This window comes from Oryctolagus cuniculus, chromosome 8, assembly GCF_051225735.1.
Source record: "Oryctolagus cuniculus isolate XC-2025 breed Fujian yellow rabbit chromosome 8, ASM5122573v1, whole genome shotgun sequence".
Lineage (NCBI taxonomy): Eukaryota > Metazoa > Chordata > Mammalia > Lagomorpha > Leporidae > Oryctolagus > Oryctolagus cuniculus.
The window spans coordinates 103755690-103769108 of record NC_142874.1 but is presented as its reverse complement, the minus strand read 5'-3'; the positions used below and the strand labels follow the sequence as shown (position 1 = coordinate 103769108).

At 35.9% G+C, this 13419-nt stretch overlaps 1 protein-coding gene across 2 annotated transcripts in view; it reads left to right on the top strand.

Moving 5' to 3' along the window:
• Window positions 1-13419, top strand: part of CCSER1 (coiled-coil serine rich protein 1) — a 1433531-nt gene that overhangs the window by 1130803 nt on the left and 289309 nt on the right. The window lies entirely within an intron of this gene.

Below are 13419 nucleotides of genomic sequence, written 5' to 3'. Positions count from 1 at the left end.
TATGGGCTTGAATGAAGTGGATAAGGATCAATTGACATTTAGGAAATTAAAGGCCTTCAGAAGGAATAATGGGCAGTGTTTAGAAGGCAGAAAGTCTACAGAGAGAAGCATAACTAGTGAATGAATGAATCTGAGTAAAAGGAAGGACTGACAGGTAATGAATTATACTAGCACTGTGATTATTAGTAACAGATTCGGTTAGAGAGGGAGTAGAAACATGTATTAGAGAGGTGCTTAGTCATATTTCAGTACAGGTGTCAGAAATTACTCCAAATGAGAAACTGCAGAATTTTTGCAAATGCTATTGAAAGGAAATCAGCAGCCATCTGTTTGTGTCCATGCATGCTGCTACAACAAGATGCAGGCATTAGGAGGCTGTAAGAAACCCCTGTCAACGTCACTGCTGTCCAAAACTCCAAATGACCACATAGCACAAAATAGCATTGTTGTTTTTTTTAAAAAAATATTTATTTATATATTTATTTGAAAGGCAGAGTTGCGGGGCGGGGGGGGCGGTGTTCTATCCATTGGCTGGTCTACTTCTGAAATGGTGATAATGGTCGGAGTTGGGCTAATCTGAAGCCAGTAGCCAGGAGCTTCTTCCGGGTCTCCCATACGGATGTAGGGGCCCAAGGACTTGTACCATCTTCTACTGCTTTCTCTGGCCAGAGCAGAGAGCTGGATCAGAACTAGAGCAGTTGGGATTCGAACCAGCGCCCATATGGGGCACTGTGGATGGTGGCTTTTCCAGCTACACCTCAGTACCCGTCCAGGATTGTTTTTGTAGCCAACCTGTCAGCCACCATTCTTGGAGGAGAAAAGGTGTCTTGGCCTTCTGTCTGTCTTTTGCATTCCAACTTTCTTATTCACATATTTAATTGGCTACTACAAATCCTAGTCTGTAGTGACCAGAGAAAGTAAGAAATTTAGTCTCTAGGATACAAGCCTCTTAGAAATAGTGAAGGATATAGGATGAATAAAAATGGGAACTGATAAACAAGTGCCAAACAATTGTGAAAATAAGAGCTAAAAAATCATGGAATAAGCAGGCATTTAGTATAGAGGTTAAGATGCTACTTGGGAATCCTGCACTGACTTTGAGCTTGACTGGGAGGTGGCTGGACAGCAACACTGGATGGTGAGGCACCCACAGCACCCCCAGGGTCCAAACGCCTAGGCTGAACTGTCTCAGGGAACACCTGTCTTTCTGTTGATTGAAAGCTGGCAGGGTGGAGAGAAACCTCTGGACCCGGCAAATGTGGGAGCGTTGTTGTGCTGAGAGTGTGAGGACTCCGTGGTTACATGAGAAGGTGCAGGATGTAGCTGGGTGTTGAGATCTACCATGTCCAACTTGGATGTTACCCGGGATACTTGCCAAACACTGGATCATTGACCAGAGCTCCCATCACACACCTCTCGGTATTCACTGAAAGAGTAGACATTCCACTAAGCCACAGAGGAATAGCTCAAAGGTAAAAACCTTCAGAAGAAAACAAAATCAATTCCACAAATATCTAAAAGCAAACACAGAAATTCAAGAAACAAGAATAAGAAAGACGCCCGGACCCCCCGAAGGAACACAGAAGCATTCTCCCACAGTGGTCAGGATTGAAGTGCTCCAGGAGAGGCAGAGGCTCCCAGAACGGTGAGGGTCTGAGTCCGTAAAGCCCACTTTTTTTTTTTTTTTTTTTTTTGGAGGGGGACTAGAACAGCAGCTAACAATCAGTTATGGGGGGGGGGAGAACCCATCAAAAGCTAGATTTGTAATCTTGTTTGCCCTGTCTAGTTTGCTCTGGATAAAAGGAAGCAGCCATCAGAAGGCGGGACAGATAACTTCTTTCTGTTCTCATGATAAAACTAGAAACTCAGAAGGGTCTTGAAAAAGGCAGCTTTTGGGTAGAAACATGCAGTGGGAGTTGGCAATTTGATCACGGTAAAGATAGTTTTGGGCGAAAGCAAGCATCTTGCACCCTCTTAGAGGGACTCCCTTTTCCTCATTACCTGGGAGCGCCTGTCACCAAACCAGATTTATAGTTTTAATTAAAACTTTGGTGAATTCTTTGGTTGGTCATGTAAGTGTCCAGGCCTGCATGACTGGATACACAGAACCACACAAATGGCATACTTGGTGCTCTCACTTACCCTTTGTCTCTCCAAAGCCACTGGCAAGTGCTGGTTGGAAGTTTTGTTCAGTGCTGTGTCTCCATCTCCTGAAATCCAGAAGGGGGAACCTACCATGTGTTTTCGTAGTGGTTTTCCAGGTGTGGTACCTAACCTGCCAGCAGAGGCACCTGAAAACAGGTTGGAAAGGCAATTGCTTAGGGACAAAAGCAGACCTACAAAATCAAAAATTTTGCATGTAACGCCTGGCATTCCATGTTTTAGTGAGACCTTAGTGATTCTGATGCATGCTAGAATTTGTAAACCACTGTTTTAGACCAAAGAATTGTAGCTGTAGGCTTATTTTAAAATATTTAAGTTCTGCCATGCCTCTTAAGAGTGAGTCATGCACTGAATTTGGTAAGGTTACAATGAAATAAGACAAAAATTTAAAAACTTTAATTAATTTTATTTGTTTAAAAGGCAGAGAGATACATAAACAAACCTTACACACACCACCACCACAGAAGACAGACAGACAAGACACATGGATCAAAGAGATCTCTCATACTGATTCCCTTCCCAAATACCTACAGCTGCTGAGATTGGACCAGGACAAAATCAGGAGACAGAACTCAAGCTGTATTTTCCACATGGGTGGCAGGGACCCAATTACCTGAACCCAGGGTACATGCCATGCTATGTCAAATGCCCCTGCAAGTGTATGTTTTTCAGTATCCTATATTATTCAAGTACATTCAAAGAATGTGTCTGTGGATTATTAGGATAACCTGCTTTAAAAGCACAAACAACATCATCTGAGAAGTTATTGCCTGACTTCATTTAATAAAGGCCCAAATATACGTTTTTGGTAATAAAAAATAATAGCTGACATTCACATAGCACTTTGCATGTGTCAAATTAAATATTCACCTATAGGAAGATGTCTTTATTATTATTAGATATGTTTAAGTATAAGAAAGTGCATACATGTGACAGAACTGAGATTTGAAGATTTGAACCCAGAGTCTGTCATTTGGCACTACAATCTTCTAAAAGCATCCATGTATCTTTAAAAAAATAGACACTGATTTTGTTCTTTTACATGTATCTACTAAGTTGTAAAATCGTAACTTTAAATAAATATTAAAAATAGAACATTTTAGCATGGACCTTTTCTCCCTAAACTTAAAAAAATACAGATATTAGCAGTTATGATATTGCTGTATAGTGTTCCTAAAATTAACTTTAAAATCATACTACATTAAAAGATACCTGTTTTAAGTAAACCGCTTGATACTATGATATCTAATTTGCAGTTGAAGACTATGATTGAAGTAAAAGAAACACAAAGAAAACAAAATACATCATTGCCATGTTAGAAACTCAATGTAAGCCAATACTTTTCACTGGACTCACCTTTTTCTTCTCTTGAGGTAATGGGCCATTTTGTCGCCTTGACTTTGCAATATGGTTTGAAGACTCTGGAAGTCAATAATCCTTTTAAAAAGAGAATTAATGAATTATTCAGTGTAAACAATTTCAGCGATATCAATGGGGCCTATTATTAGGTGATTACAAACAATATTTATATGATCACAAATCTGAATTGTAAGTATTTGCAATTTTATTTTTCTGTTATCTGCTGTGTGTGTAGCTTTCTGATAATGGGAATTTTATAAAAATAATTTATTAAAATGTCTTGTTTAAATATCTACTTGTTATGTTAGATAAATTACAGCACTGAATAAGACTTGAAAGCCCCATTTTTTAATGCCTAGGAAATAAAGTAATGTATGTTCATGACTGTGAAAATGAAGCCACTATCGGTTCTGTTTGGGAAATAATATATAAAAGTTAATTGCTTTCTGAGCCTGAGACATCTGTGTCTCAGGTAGATACTAATTTAATACTGTTCTTAAAATATAGTTAATGATTCAAATATTCAAAATTGTCTCTATATTTTTATAATAAGATTTTCTGCAGCTCACATTTAGAGAGATAATACTTAACGATAACTTTTGATTTTATGTATCACTGAGAATGGTAATATTTTTCTGGTATTTCTGAAAGATTTTAACTCAATACGATTAACAACTGAAAAAGGGGAAAAGTGAAAATGAGTGTTAAGGTATGAAGTTGATCATTATAAGAAATTATCTTTAAAGAGAGTTTTCAAAGTTGTACATTCTGAAGATTTATAAAACATTTGGTAACTAAGTTAATAGTAAGTTTTTTAGTTAAATTATAGTGTATTCAATGTTAAGGATGTATGCCAGAATTTGACTTTTCTCTTTGTTTATAAGCTAATGTTTTAAAAAGATTTATTTACTTATTTAAAAGACAGAGTTAAGAGAGATCAGGAGAGACAGATAGAGATCTTGCATCTGCTGATTCACTCCCTGAAAGCCTGCAAGGACTTGGTCTAGGCCAGGCCAGAGCCAGGAGCCAGGAGACTTGCAAGCTAATTTTTAAGGGTTAGACTTCAATGAGGATTTTAAAACATAGAAGATTGCTACTCTCTTCATCTTAATAGAAAAGGCAGATTAAATTTTGCTGTAAGATAATATTTTCATAAGATAGTCACAGAATTACTGGGGTAAGATGGTTTGTCATGGTGTTTGTGTTTACACCTGTGTAATGTATATACACGATATGCACCATTTACTGATGAATATCAGTAAAGATACTATTGATAATGAAGTGATGTGTATAGTTCAGGCAAAGTATGAGAAAAGGTCCTAATTATCTAATTTCTATCAATTGCATGGGTTCTTTATAGGTACTTTCTTTCAATTTTTTTTTCTTTACTTATTTGAGAGCAGAGTGAAAGAGAGAGAGAGAAACAGAGATGGAGTAAGCTGTCATCCACTGGTTTACTTCCCAAATACGCAAAATGGCTTACACTGGTCCAGTTCTCCCGTGTGAGTAGCAGGAATCCAAGTACTAGACCTGTTGTTGCCTTCCAGGTTCTGCACTGCCAGGGAACTGAGTCAGGAGCTGGAGACAGGAATTGAGCTCAGGTACTCCAGTGCAGGGTGCAAGCACCTTAACTGCTGGCCGGATGCCTGTCCTGATATTTTCATTTAATTTAGATTGCATAGGCATTTTAAATACCTCATTGCCTACTAATATAATAGAAAATTTGTCTTTCCTTTTGAACTATGATACTGTTTACTTTTTAAAATGCAATATTAAAGTAAGGTAATACACAAATTTTATACTATAATATAATTACCATGCATGTCAGCTAGAAAAAAAGTCTTTACTTAATGAGCATTTTGACATCAAGTGAAGAAAATAATTTCAATTTTCTATTATAAAATAGGTGAGTCTAGTTGAGTTATCACCTATTCTTATATATTTTAAAATATTTTTACAAAATAGAACTAATGGATATATTAAGTACATAATTTGAGCTCTTTTTTGTAACTTTTAAAAAAGTTGTATTAATAAAAAGAGAACAGATTTCATGTATTTCATAGATACAATTCTAAGAATATAATACTTTCTTCTCTCCCTGTTTTCCTCCTCCCTCCCTTTTTTATTTTATGGATAAGAGATGAAATATATATTTCTTTATCCAAACCTATTGCCTTTTTTGGTAGCTGTCTTAACTTACACATTGGTGATACATATTTAGAGAAAGAGTCACATTTTCTATTGGGTAAGAATCAGTTCGAAACAAAGCACTAGGACTTGTACTGTAGCACACCCATGACAATAACAAAAGAAATGAAGAGTAAAAGAAGCAACCAATGATGAGGTAAACAGGGCTCTGTTAACGGTGAAAATCAATGAGGGAAAAACGGACCCCTTTATTTCCATTGATTTTTGCCTTTGCCTTGCTTTTAGAGCTGGGTTCAGTTACTCAGTTATTCCATGATATATTTTTCTTCCTTAACTTCCTTCCTGTTTCCATTTTTCTTTTTTTCTCACATGGTATTGTGAAACATACTTCTTAATAATAACACAGTTCCCACAAAAGACATCAATGTCCGTGAGACAACCAAACTTGAATCATCAGTCCTGACTTCTTGCCAAACTCTGGGCATATAGTGAACCACCACATTGATATTTCTATTTGCATATGAAGGCAACCATCCAAAATTGTGGAGATCAAAATAAAGCACTTACTATTAACTTTTGAATATATTTTTCTCCTGAGTTCACCTCAGTAACTGGCAAAAGCTTTCAAGGAGAAAAATGAACTCTTTGGTTCTTTTTTTCCTTTACCCCAGCATTATTTAAGCAGCAAATTCTGTACACCCCAAAAGCTTTTTAAGTCTTTCTATTTATGTTTATTTCTATTATGACCACATTAGCATAAGACAACATCATTTCTTATTGTTAAATCATCTCTGGACGGAGCATCTGTTTTCCAGTAGTTTCCCTCTTATCTAGATTCTGTAGGGCAGTGGGCTTGTATTTTTAAAATGTAGGTAAGAGAAGTGTTGAACAAAATGTCTATCTGAAATTCCCCTGTGGTTTATTTATTCTGATATAAATCCAAATTTCTTACTATGGATTAAAGGGATTTATTGTAGCCTGCCTTTTATTCTCTGACTGCTTTCCTCTCTGTCCCCATGTTCCTATTGCACTGACCTGATTTCTAAGCTTTCTTATCCCTTAAATCATTATATTTGCTATTCTTTTCCTAGGATTTTTTTTTTTAATTTTAGTATCAGTAATATGTATGTACTGTATTTTTCAAAGAATTTTATCAATATCAGAAACTATCTGATCAAATTATTTAACTCCTTGTTTATAGTCCCAACTAAATCATTAAGTGAGAGCAAAGATTTTTTCTTTTTTATCACAAGAATCCTGCAAGAATGTATACTTGTAGTAATCGTTCAATAATGTGATTTGAATAAATGAGCATAAGTTTCGTTCTCATCTCATGATTTACCCAGGTAAAAAGTTCAGAGGAACTGCTGACAGTTACATTAAGCATTGTGTGGGGCATTTGATGATCCAAGTTACCAAATTACATTAAGGAAGATGCCCAATTGCCTGAATGCACAGTACAATTTGCAAGTTACATGTCAGCAACTTCAGAATACATAGCCAAAAGCAATCTTATGAACTAAAATCGATAGCTTTAGTCATTGCTACTGCCCTAGGGATGCATGATGGTGGAAATTAAGCCATCCTACATTAAAGGAATATTGTAAAAATCTGTATCATAGGCCGGCGCCGTGGCTCACTAGGCTAATCCTCCGCCTTGAGGCGCCAGCACACCGGGTTCTAGTCCCGGTCGGGGCGCCGGATTCTGTCCTGGTTGCCCCTCTTCCAGGCCAGCTCTCTGCTGTGGCCAGGGAGTGCAGTGGAGGATGGCCCAAGTGCTTGGGCCCTGCACTCCATGGGAGACCAGGAGAAGTGCCTGGCTCCTGCCTTAGGATCAGCGCGGTGCGCCGGCCGCAGTGCGCCTGCCGCGGTGGCCATTGGAGGGTGAACCAACAGCAAAGGAAGACCTTTCTCTCTGTCTCTCTCTCTCACTGTCCACTCTGCCTGTCAAAAAAAAAAAAAAAATTGTATCATAACCAACAGGCACCTATCGATACCTGAGAATGAAATGTAAAGTATCTTTGATAGGACGCTGGAATACAGTTAAAAACTGAGGAATTCTAAATAAATTATGAACTTTAGTTAATAATAATGCATCCATGTTCATTCAAACTGTAACAACTGTACCATACAAATATAAGGTGTTAATAACAAGGGAGACCATGTATATCAGAGTAGGAGAATGTACAGGATCTCTCCATATAGTCTGCTTAATATTCCTGTAACTCTAACATTGTCCTAAGAAATAGTCTATAAGCAGAAAAAAAATCCATTTCTTACAAACTTGTTGACATTGAACTTAAAGAAAAAAAAGAAAATCCCTTTGTAAATATTGTAGTGGCACTATTCATTAGTCAACCCCATTCTGTGTCAGGCCATCTTTTCCTATTTTAGCAGAAACAAAAGTGTTCTAATGAATTTTCCAATTGAATTACATGTATTAAATTGCTTAGGGTTCTAAAGAACAAGCTGTTTTACTGATAGTAGATATCTGGCAATAGTTAATGAAACTGAATTCAAGATTTCATTGAGTGCTACTTTATTTTTTATAGTAAAGCTAATGAAAAAGAATTTGAGGATATACCAAGTCACAACTACTGCATTATGTGATAATTGTCCCCTAATTTTTTTCCCAACATCAGTGCAGACCATCAATGAAGAAGAGGTGGAATAAAATTAGGATAAATATTCAAGCAAAATAATGAAAATAAGAAGAATGTTTTCTCTGAGAATTTTAACTTATTTGGAAGAATTTTCTAAATTGTCAGTCTATGAGAGAAAATGTGAGGCTTTTCTTTTTATTTGGCTTGAGGATTAATACTAATTTATAAAATAAACCTATTAAAGAATAAAATAACTGTACAATAATCCATAAATTTAGTATTATGTTTATATTGAAAAAAAGTGAAGTTGCAATTGATTTAACATTTTACTGAAAAGGCAAAGACCTTTGCCTTAAATCTTCCCTTCGAAGGACACATTTGCTAACTTTGATAGAATGGCTATTTTAACCATGCCATAATAAATTATTGTGCATAATGCGAATATCTACATACTGTGAGCTGTACATCTTGAGTCTTCATTTCGTATATCCCAGATTAGCAAAGACATCTTGTTTTATTGAGCCAATATTGGTTCAAGGATTTAGGAATCTAGTTTAATTTGCACATTTTCACACATCACATACTTTCCTTTTCCATAATGAAGGGCAGCCAGAATTTAATTAGTTCACAGAGTTCACACCCCAGGACACGCAGTCTTTTAATTAGTAGCATATATTGTTTCAGATGTTTACCTAGACACACCATTAACACAATGAACAAATCACACAGAAGCCTAGAATGTGACTGGAAAACATATCTCTTTTTTATTCATTATTTCCATTTATGAAAGTACTTTTGCCATCTAAGTTATTAAAAAAGAATATTATTTAAGTTAAATACCTTCACTAGTACTAAAGTAGAAAATACAATTAGGTGTGAAAAACATGTTTTTCTCAGAACTTGTTTCTCAGGTGCAGAAGAGAAGGCAAAAACTTCACCATTCTTTCCCTTCTGTGTTAAATTTCTTGCTGGACATCTTGCTTTACTTATTGTGTAGGTTATATAAAACATGTAAAACCTCAAACACATAGGAATGATTCAAATCTTTTTATTCTACCTGCAAAAAATTAACAAGGGGATAATTTTGTTACAAGTGGAAATGTCCATGTGATCACTATTTCAATGTAAATCTCATTTCTCATGACCTTCCTTTTTTAAAGTTATTAGATTATTTATAGAATCATTAAAAAGTTTGCTTTTATAAAATTTTTAATGAAGTTTTCATAAAGCAGAACTACCAAATTTACATTTTGTTTGTTTTATAAATTGAAAAGAAAAAAAATCTTATAATTGCAGCCTCTAAACATTTTTGTAACCAAAATAAAATGAATGTAGCAGTAATGGAATTAATGTGATATATTAAATAAATATTGGTGGGGGGCCAGCATCATGGCTCTCTAGGTTAATCCTTCGCTTGCGGCGCCAGCATCCCATATGGGTGCTGGGTTCTAGTCCCGGTTGCCCCTCTTCCAGGCCAGCTCTCTGCTGTGGGCCAGGAGGGCAGTGGAGGATGGCCCAAGTGCTTGGGCCCCTGCACCCACATGGGAGACCAGGAGGTCTCCTGACTCCTGGCTGTGGATTGGCGCAGCGCCGGCCGTAGCGGCCATTTTGGGGGGTGAACCAATGGAAGGAAGACCTTTCTCTCTGTCTCTCTCTCTCACTGTCTGTAACTCGCTACCTGTCAAATAATAATAAAAAAAAAGACATAGACCTTTCTTTTATTAAATATATATCTTTTCAAATCTTGACTTGAAATTAATTGCAAAATATGAAAATACAGATGGTTGGGACACTGTTGAATGGAAAAGACTATAAACAGGTAACCAGTATTTAGATAATGTGTAAAGTATTTCCCAAAGTATAATTAAGGTTTATTTGTACATTTCATTTATTTTTCTTCATTTCATAAGTATTTGAAATCAGAACAAAATTGATTTGATTATTTTGCTTTTTCAATGTTTCTGCTGGTTTGTTTATGTGTCTTAATAAAACAGAAAAGAACCACACCAGAAAGTTTTTATTGTAAGCATCACTGCTGAACTTTCATCTGTGATTACTGTAATTTTTTTCTTTTTTTGTTAGACAAGTGTTTAAGGACTATTTGCTAACATTAATACTTCTTTCCAAAGTAAGCAGGAAAAGCAAAGGCATTAAAAAGTCCTCATGTGTTTGTTTCCACTGCTTGGTTCATGTTTGAAGAGTTAAAGTGCTTTAAACATTTGTATTTTTTTGTTTACTTTTCTGTAAAATAGAGATTTTTTGAAAAGAAAATAGTTATTCCATGCTGCATGTTTTAAGCATTCACATTCATTCAATATGATTTATTTTTTTACAGAATAAGAAAATTAAATAGCAGATTTTTTTCATTGATTGTTTGAAGCCTCTGATTTGTCAACTTTCCTTTTACTTGATAAAAGTTTCCATTTACAAGTATGAGCTCTTTATCTGACCGCATTCATATGTCCATTCTTTTTTTTTTTTAAAGATTTATTTATTTATTCAAAAGTCAGAGTTAGAAAGAGGGAGAGACAGAGAGAAAGAGAAAGACAGAGAGGGAGAGTGTGAGACGTCTTTCATCTGCTGGTTCACTCCCCAGATGACCTCAATGGCCAGCACTAGGCCAAGTTAAAGCCAGGAGCCAGGAACTTCATCTGAGTTTCCCACATGGATATCAGAGGCCTAAGCACTTGGGCTATGTTTTGTTGCTTTTCCCAGGCCATTAGCAGGCAGCTGGGTCAGAAGTGCGGTCATCGGGAACCTAATCAGCACCTATATGTGATGTCAGCATTGCAGGTGCTGGTTTTACCTGCTGTGCCACCATGCCAGTCCCTAAAAATAACCATTCGTTATGATGTATATATTCACTTTTTTACAAATAGTGTTACTGAGTTATAACTCAAATATCACAGAATTTGTCCAGGTAAATTGTACAAACCAGTCCTTCTTAGTATGATCACAAAATTGTGTAGCCAACACCACAATCATTAACATTGCCTGGGAATGAACTCCAGAGCCATTACTAATCAGTCCCCATTTCTCTGTGATCCTCCTCCTGACATCATCCAATATCTTTCCCCCTGACCTCCTGAATACCATCAATCACTTACGATTTCCTGTATCTATGAATTTCCCTATTGTAGCCATATTTTCAATACTCTTCCCATCAAACTATAGTTATAAATCCTTTGACAAATATCTCTTTATCCATCTCCCTTCACCATCCGAGTCACTGGTAACCATCATTCTAGTGTCAACTTCTATGAGATTAGTTTCTGTAAGATTCTATATATGAGTAAGATCTTATGGTATTTCTGTTTCTGTACCTACCTTATTTTGCTTATTGCTTTCAAGGCTTATCTGTGTTGTGGTGAACGACAGGGTTTCTTTCTTTTTGCTGGTTGAGTATATTTCATGGTGTGTATATGCTTCGTTTGTTCTATTCATTCCTCTAATTGAGGGACACTTAGGTTGATTCCATAGCTTTGCTATTGTAAATAGTTAGAACTAAACAAGTGAGTGCAGATATTTCTTCAATATACTGATTTCATGTCATCTGCATATATACCCAGAGATGAGATTGCTGGACCATATTATTATAGTTTTGCTTTTAATGTTTTGAGGCATCCCATGCTGTTTTCCACAATGACAATTTATACCCTGAAGACCAGTGTGTTAGGATTCCCTGTTCTCTGTTTCCCAGCTCCACTTGTTATGTTTTTTTTGTTTTGTATTTTAGTAGTAGCAATTCTAACAGTCAATGTAGTTATTATTTACCTTTCCTTTATGGTTAAAATGTTTAGTATTTTTATGTACATTTTGACTATTTGTATGCCTTCTTTTAAGATCTTTTGCCCACACTTTAAGGCCCAAATTATTAAACTTCTAGAAGAAAACAGGGTGAAAATGAATATAGACATTAATCTAGGCAACATTTTTTTAAACTTTTATTTAATGAATATAAATTTCCAAAGTACAGCTTATGGAATACAATGGCTCCCCCCCCCATAACTTCCCTCCCACCCGCAACCCTCCCCTTTCCTGCTACCTTTCCCCTTCCATTGACATCAAGATTCAATTCTCTTTATATACAGAAGATCAGTTTAGCATATATTAAGTAAAGATTTCAACAGTTTGCACCCACATAGAAACATAAAGTGAAAAATACTGTTTGAGTACTAGTTATAGCATTAAATCACAATGTACAGCACACTAAGGACAGAGATCCTACATGAGGAGTAAGTGCACAGTGACTCCTGTTGTTGACTTAACAAATTGACACTCTTGTTTATGGCCTCAGTAATCACCCTAGGCTCTTGTCATGAGTTGCCAAGGCTATGGAAGCCTTTTGAGTTCACCAACTCTGATCATATTTAGACAAGGTCAACATTTTTTTGAATATGCCTCAAAAAACAGACAATAACAATGAAAACAGTCAAATGGGTTTAAATAGAACTAAAAATCTTCACAACACAACAAAGAAAACAACCAACAGAATAAACAATCTACAGAATAGGACAACATATTTCCACATTATACATCAGAGAAGGAATTAATGTCCAAAATTCGTAAGAGACTCAAATAACTCAATAGCATGAATATGTTCTTTAAGGAAGCTTGGAACTTGGTTAATTCAAACTTGGGAAGAAAAAAACAACTAAACGTCTTGTTCAATTCTAAAATTTTTGTCAATATTTCATGATATTTCAGTGTTCTAGGGAAATGTTAATGTTTCACTATTCTCACAGTGAAGTGTAAGTTTGACATTTTACAAGTAGCAGAAACATAATACTTTTGCAACTGTTAATTTAGTTTGACTTTTGAGTCAACTCTTACAGAACTTTTAGTTAAGTCATCTTTTTCATTCTTGTTATTCTTTCTATTCCACTCTAAGGAAGATGTCACACTTTATTAATGGCAAAAATGACTGAAATGCCAGTGTCAATACTGAATATTAAAATAATTTAATTAAAGTAATTAAAAGAGACTACAATTATTCTTAGTTAAAATCCTATAGGACTAAAGAGGTTTTTTTTAAGAGTATGGTTTCTTTTCTGACACACATGGTGGGGCTTTATTAACTGGGAGGGAACACCTGCGCATGCGTGTGCACACGCGCACGCACACACACGCACACACTCCCTGGGGG